This window comes from Chenopodium album, chromosome 6 (assembly GCF_948465745.1).
Source record: "Chenopodium album chromosome 6, dcCheAlbu1.1, whole genome shotgun sequence".
In the NCBI taxonomy this organism is placed as follows: Eukaryota; Viridiplantae; Streptophyta; class Magnoliopsida; order Caryophyllales; family Amaranthaceae; genus Chenopodium; species Chenopodium album.
The window spans coordinates 74,653,745-74,661,588 of record NC_137839.1 but is presented as its reverse complement, the minus strand read 5'-3'; the positions used below and the strand labels follow the sequence as shown (position 1 = coordinate 74,661,588).

The 7,844-nt window shown below is 32.4% G+C and overlaps 1 long non-coding RNA gene across 1 annotated transcript; it reads left to right on the top strand.

Moving 5' to 3' along the window:
* LOC145635284 (uncharacterized) lies at window positions 1-4,864 on the top strand. Its single transcript, XR_014113825.1, has 4 exons — window positions 1-179; window positions 292-440; window positions 3,994-4,096; window positions 4,487-4,864. It is a non-coding gene; the product is annotated as an uncharacterized LOC145635284 (long non-coding RNA).
* Window positions 4,865-7,844: the final 2,980 nt, after the last annotated feature.

Here is a 7,844-nt window from a genome sequence, read left to right as displayed (position 1 = left end):
TATTCTTTTCACTTACGTTTTTGACTTAATGAGTTCTAATACTGTATACTCCTTTATCTTCCAATATCTTCTCCTTTTCCTCAATAAAACTAAACGGTTGAAATTCTCAATCAAAATTGCTTTTTGTTAATGAAGAATGATATGAAATTCAGCAAACGTGGGCTATATTGAGGTTAAAGGTATGTAAAATTTTGAATTAGGGTTCACGTAATGAGTTGAATTATCCCCATTCTGGTTTCCATTACTCGGTGAGATTATTTATTTTAATCTATATTTTCTCCATCAATGAAGAAGAAGATCAAAACGAGCAGAAATCGGGTTGTATTTGTTTTTGCTTCGTTTGCTACTACTTAAGCTTATCCTTAATTACCAGACTCTTAGTGTTCATCGAAGCTTCTCAATCTGAGGTCAAGAAGGCTTTCTGACGCCTTGCTTTGCAGGTAATTTCTTTTGAATTCTATATTTTTTTATTGATTTTTTTTAGATTTTCGTGAAATTTTGTCGATTTTTTTTTTGTAAATGTGATTTTTGTTTTAATTGAAATTCTATTTACTGTTAATCTTATTGTAGATGCCTAATTGCCAATTTTCTGAAAATTTATCTTTTTCCACCTAATTTATGTTACTTCTTGTAGACACCCATTTGTGTCTCCCCAAAACCAAACCCAGTGATGAGTGTCTTTCACGTCGAATCGTAATCGAATGAAACGAAAGTGTGGAAAGGTCTAGTGTTGCGGAAAGTTTTATTTCTTTTCTCTTCTCCCTGTTTTTGAAAACTTTATTTTAAGAAAACAGTCAATCCAGTTTGGTTGGTCCATAATATGGGTCCAATAGTAGTATAGTTGGATGGGGCTTGCAAAGACCTATCCAACGATATATTATAAGCCCAATTCCGATGAATATTGAGGAAATTATGACCAATTTACTAAACTGGGCCCGGTTTGAGTTTTAAGTACGACCCTATGATCTAGGGGAGGGCCTAATATAATTTATCATTCCTAATGCAATTAGGAATGGTTTTAGTCTTCTAGAATATTCTAGAAGGTTCTTTTCATTCTTAATTCAATTAGGACTCTTCAGAGTTTTAATTAGATCAAATAGCATTTTCGATTGAAATTATATCTTCCAGTACGGTAAGTTTATCAGTTTTTCAAAAACGCGTTGAAAGCCGATTTAGCGTCCAACCCCAGGCCTTGGCGCCTGGAATCGGGATTGGCGCCTGGCGCTAGCCACTGGTTCTGGCGCCAATGAGCCGGGCTGGCGCCAAGGTGTTTTTGTGGTCTTCAGACTCTGTTTTGATAAATTATCTTTTTTGGATGATTTTCTCTATAAATATCGTATCAAAAACTCCGTTTTCATTCACGGATTGTCAATATTCATTCACCATTCATTCATTCATCTACATCTATCGATTCACCAATTCTCTTTATTCTTAAGTTTTAATAAATTCCGTTTTCAATCATCAACTTTCTTCATTCATTAACCAACTCTCATCAAGATTTTCTTGATTATTCTCTCTCTCTCTTTTCTAAACTAGGCTTTTCTCAAATAAATAATTCCGCATTCACAAGATCTAGAAACACCTAGCCATATTCGAAGTTGCCTTCGCCCTAGACGTGAAAGGTTTAATTTTTGAGGGTTTGGTCCCAAATCTCTATTTCAATTATTTAATTTAATTGTTTTGATTATTGTTTTCCTTGAAGTTACTAATGTGTGTATTTTGTTATTAGAAAGAGGTACGAGGCATCCAAGTAAGTACTTTAATTGATTAATTGATTTATGATATAGATTTCATGCTTAGATTGTTATTTTGATTCCTAGTATCATGTATTATTAAGGGTAACTTTAATATTAAGTATGATTAAAAGTATGATGCCTTTTATTCTCTTCCTAATATTTATGATTGTTAGTATCATGTTAGGGCTAAAGACTTGATTTTTATTGCTTAGTGACATGCTAGGGTTTGTTATTAATCTTGTTAGTATCATGCCTAGGATCTTGCTATTTTTATTATGCTTTAATATTAACATGAACATGATTATGATTATAATTGTTATAATGATTATGAATATTATTATTTTGATGATTATTTATTTATGATAATTATTTCAATTATTATTAATATGATGATTATTTTCTTTTATAATTATTATCATGATTATTTCAATTATAATTTATTTTTATGATCATGATTATTTTTATGTTGCTTGTTTATTATTTATTGCTTGATCACACCTTTTATTGCATGTTAAAGGGAACTTGTAATCACGCTTAATAAGATAATTAATAATCTTGTTAGGTTAATTGTGATTATAATTCAAGTGATCGCCAATAATAGTTTATTTGTGCATTAAATTCAACCAACATAGATTAAACAGGTTTATGGTTAATCCTATTGATTGCATGTTAGTCAGAAAGCGCACATGAATACGAGCAGAATAAAGTAAAGGCCTATTATTAGGGCAGGTTCAATCTCTTTTAGGTTGGATTTGTACCATCATCCCCGAACCCTTATTTGGTTCATGACCTTATGGAGTTGACGATCTCTTGGATCGTTAAGGGGTGTAACCTTCACCTCGTGAATGGTTTACAAGTTCCTAAAAAACTTGTTGGCGACTCTTTTGCTCTATCTTCTTCCCTTTTGGACGCCACCGTACTTTAGTGTATGATCACAGTGGGGTTCAAGCTAGTGGGATTTAATGGCTTGAAATTATTCCCTACACTTCTGAGTTTATTTTTTTTCCCTGTTAAATTCGTGAAAAAAAAAACGAATTTGGTTTAATTGTTTATTTTATTAGAGATGTCTTATTTTGTGAAATTTCATGGATTTGGATCTAATTTGAGAGAATTCAGCCGCAAATTCTTAACTGAATCAACTTTTATTTTTTGTAATTTTTTGTTGAATTTAAAGTATCAAAATGATAATTCTTATTGGATTTTCATAATATAGTATTTAGAGTATCATCCAGATGTATGTAGAGGAGCTTATTGCTCCATCACTGATTCTTAACAATAATTTGTGCTTAATTCAGAATAGCCTTAAACATAAAATTTACTCTGCTTTTATTAAAAACATAACTGAATTGCCAACCATATAATAAGACTGTTGAGGAAGAAGGAATGGAAGCATATTATGATATAGATAAAGGATTTAGATAACACACTGATTTGGAATGGGGTTTATAGAAGGAGTATGGGTTGGGATTTTGGGAAGGTGCTAGCTAGAATTAGATCTTATTCTTCTCATATTAATCCATATATGACGAACTATACATTATGTAGTGTGTTGGTTGAAATGTATTGCTACTAGTGATTCTTTGTTTCAATAATTAAGCTTTATAATATTAATATTTTTTAGTCTATAATTAGAGTTCTTAACTCATTTAATTGTTCTAGCATCATATATCAGGCCTTCGTTTCTTCTTCTTCTTCTTCTTTTTTTTTTTTTTTTTAAAGTGCGAGAGGCACGACTTTACGCATTCTGTGTTATGTATAAAACACTGTGTTCCTCTCATTTGCAGATCGGTCAGAAAAATTGTTTTGCAAAACTATTGAGATGTGTTGTGTTTCTTTGAGGATTTTTTTTTGTTGCATTCAATTGTCAATCTTTTGAAAGATCTCTAAAAAAAATTTTAATTCGTGAACCTTTTTTATACTTGTGAAATTAAGGTGTTGTAGAAGAAAAACTGAGAACCTGATCCAATTTGCTTTACCGTATCAACATTTTGTTTGTTACCATTTTCTGTTATGTATTAATCATCTAAGTGGTTTCTAACCCAATTGGAAACCTGCCAAAGAAAAAGCAGCATATACATATTGAAGGATTAAGATAAGGTCTCTAATTACATCTTGAGGCAGATGACTTTTAATTATCAATGTGACAATGTCTTTTTTTTTTTTTTTTTTTTTTAATGTCAGAAAATTCATGTGTTAAAACCATTCCAAATGTCCAATGATATTTAGATCATCATGAAATTTCTAAACTCAAATGCAGGCAGCAGGAATTTGAAAAGTCGGCTATAGGAAAAGTTGTTCGCGCATAAGCAACAAAAGAAAAGCAGTGTGAAAACACTAATAAGGGTGAACCAAGTCTAAAGGTAATATTCCCTCTGTTTATTAATACTTGCTCCATTTTTCCATGTGCGGAGTTTTAGGAGAAATTATAAAAAGTAATAAAATATGGAGGTAGTTTATCAAAAGGTGAAGCTACTATTCTATTCCGGAGCTAAAATGATGCTTTAATTATAATGAACACAAAGTAAGGACTTTTTGCTTGCTCGATTGGGTTGTATCTTGATTTAAAGTTTGATTTACCTTGGTTTTCTTTTATTATTTTTGTCATTTAAAGAGATACATGGGTGGTAGTTAATCATTAATACCAATAATGGAGTAGCCTTTTTCTTCAATTAACTTTGAGGAGATATCTTTTTCTTGTTAATTTAGTCACTATAGGGTGGTTGATGTTTCTCTTCTGTCTTATTTTTCAGATTGTATAATTGGTTGTTTTCATCTCTTCTAGTTGTACCAGTGGCCATATCAAAAGACAAATGATACTTGTTGAAGCAAGTCTTGGGGCTGTTATTACAATAGGCCTTGCGGCTAACCATCTAAAAGCACTAAGTTTTTCCTCACTCCTAATGAATATAGCAAGATATACATCCTCACAACTTGGAATTTATGTGAATATACAATATTAAAATGTTATATATGCGGCTACAATTGGAATTTGACTTTATATCTCTACATGATTTTGGTTAACAAACTGATTTTGGTTGATGTAAGTGTATATACATCAGGTTTAGGGGAAATATAATGGCCAACCTGCCCCCATTTTTGCTTATGCTGGTGTGAGTTCTAATCCTAATAGAAATTGGAACCCCCATCCTCCTCTCAAAATAATGTTCACCTTCTTTTGTATATAGCATCATAAGATCTTTTTGTTTCTTGTCTTTTACTCTTTCAAAGAATATTGTAGGCCACTCTAAACTTGCATGCTTTCTTGTTTGCTAAATATTGTCAAGTATAACATAATAATGCAATTGTATCAATATTCTGTTTGAATAGTTTTCTTACTAGAAAAGTGTTCCCTTGCGACTTTATGTATATTGTATAGCCTTTATTCCTCTAATGATGTATCCTTGAGTATAACCGAGTATAAGCGTTGTATTTTATGTGGGGTTGTTTTATTGCTCTCCCCTCAACTATAAAAGCAATTATATGTATGTGACAGTTTAGTCAGATACAATTATATGTATGTGATAGCTAGTTTAGTCATAGCATAGTTTTAGTGAAATTACTGGTTTTGATTTTTGTATTAAATTTTTTTGTCACTAGTTTTGTCTAATAAGTGGCTGAAGTTTTTCTTGTGAGTTTTGATGATTATTTTCTTTTATATCCCCTCACTTTGATGCATTGACCATGTTAGAAAAGTTCACTTGGTCACTGTCTGAAACATCCCTTTTTAATTTTGGCTTTTTTATGTATATATTTCTTCCCCATGCAAAATTTTGTCGCAATATCAAGTGTTCAGTGAGAACTACTGCTATCCCGGCCTATACAGAATAGTCAAATTTGTGAAGCAGGCAAAATAAACAAAATCGTCAAAATTTGAAGGTTGACCATTGTATCAATTAACTAACTAGCTTATTTTAGTTATAGAGTATTATTTATTGTGAATTGTGAGAGAAATATTTGTAATTTACAATTACATCAATTCAATGTAATTGACAAGGTGTCGCTTAAAGTTGGTCTTAGATTAGTTACATTGATAGTTATTGTATTTTATAAAAGTTTATTGACTATTAATGGTCATTACATTATAAAAATATAAATGTAGTGTACGGGTGGTGGTAGTATAGGAATTTCCCACTGCTACCATTTTTTTTATATAATAAACACAATTTGTAACTGGCGTTAGGCTATGCCAGTTACAAATAATACTTTATTTGTAACCGGCATAACTTAACGCCAGTTACAAATAATATGCTTTCTAACTTGGAAAATAACTTATTTGTAACTGGCGTTAGGTTAAGTCAGTTACGAATAGTACATTATTTGTAACTAACATTAGCCGGTTACGAATAATTTTCACTAGTTGTAACGGTGGCATTCGCAATCTACAATGCCAGTTACAAAAAGTCAATTTTGCCAGTTACAAATAACATTTTTTCAACTAGTGACACGATGTCATACACACATTGCTAGCACAAAATCCATGTTGTAAGTTGGAATAAGTCAAAGTTAATAGTGTTTGGTTTGTGAAGCGTGAAATACCAAAGATGTCCATTAATTTTATTGGCGGTTGCTTTCTTTCTGGTGAGCGGTGATGCAACTCAACCACTTAGGGCGGAGTTTCCTCACATACACCATTTCATTTTTTCTCTATTCACTTCTTTCTATTTTCTCCTTTTTAAAATTTTAAAATATCCAAGAGAAACAAGAAAAAAAATATCCAAAAGAAAAACCCAAAAATTAAAGAAAAAATTGTCAATAATATAAACTTTGAGCAGTCCGCTAAAAACAAGTCAACCTTTTGATTATTTATAAATAATACGACCTTTGGAGGTTGTCCGCTTTAAACAAGTTATTTTACCTACAACCTAGAGGTGACCGATTATCAAATTTTTATTTTTTAAATCGTTTATTAAATTATAATTAATTGCTAATTAACTAATACTACTTATTATTAACACTTCTTAAAAAAATTAACACACATTAATTAAAAAAATGAATTTCTTAAAAAAAAAAAAAAAAAAAAACAGAATTCAATTTTTTCCTCTCCCCCTCCATTGATGTCAGCTTCCCCAACTAGCTCAGCCGCTTGCCGCCGACTAGAAGCCCCACCGACCACCATAGCTCAGCGCCTTCCCTTCCTCCGGTCACCTTTGACCAACTCCTCCCGCCGGTACTTCAAAGCAAACCCTGTACCTGTCGACCCCCAAATCAGACCCTTTCTCTCTCACCAAACCCCGACCCCAATTCATCTCCTTCCCTTAATGTCGACCAACGAACCCTCCTAGTGTCTCCTCCCCCATCGCCGAACCATTATTCTCCCACTCCTTGAACGGTCGTTCAGGCTAAACAAAACAGGCGGCAAACGTGATTTCAGTGGGTTTTGGGTTGGTTCAGGTGGTTTCGGGATTTAATTTCTATGAGGTTTAGGCTGGTCTCGGTCGGCGTTAGGGAGGAGGAAGACATAGGGGTCGACGTCAGCGTTTGAGTAGGGGAAGGGAAGGGGTCAGGGGTGGGGGAGGTGGCTCGTGCGGTGGCCGACAAGGGATAAGGTGGAGGGGTAAGCTGGTTTTTTTTAATTAAATTAATAATAAAAATAATTTTAAAAAGTTAAAAACATTAAAAATAATTATATTTTCAGACCAATAAAATGATGACACGTGTCCATATAACCTATTAATCAGGTTACCAACATGTTACATTTTGTTTAAAGCGGATACCAATTAAAGGTTGTATTATTTAGAAATAATCAAAAAATCGACTTGTATTTGGCGAACCGCCATAAAGTTGTACAAGTATTATTTATGACAATTTTTCCAAAATTAAATAATAAATAATTATAAATACTACCTCCAGTTCATTTTAGTTGCAACAAAGTACAACTTTACGCAAATCTAGGCAAAACTTTTAAGGGGCTTAATGCATGTGAAGATTAAGTAATTAAGGGAGTAAAAAAGGAGGGAAACCATGTGGTCTTTTTTTTTTTTAATAAAGTAGAAAAAGTGTAAAACTTTGGTGAGGTGGACTTTTCCTACCCAAAAAAATCTGACTTTTCACATGAGTGGAAATTCCCTCCCTTAGTTCCAGCCAATTTTAAGAGGGAGTCCCCCCTTT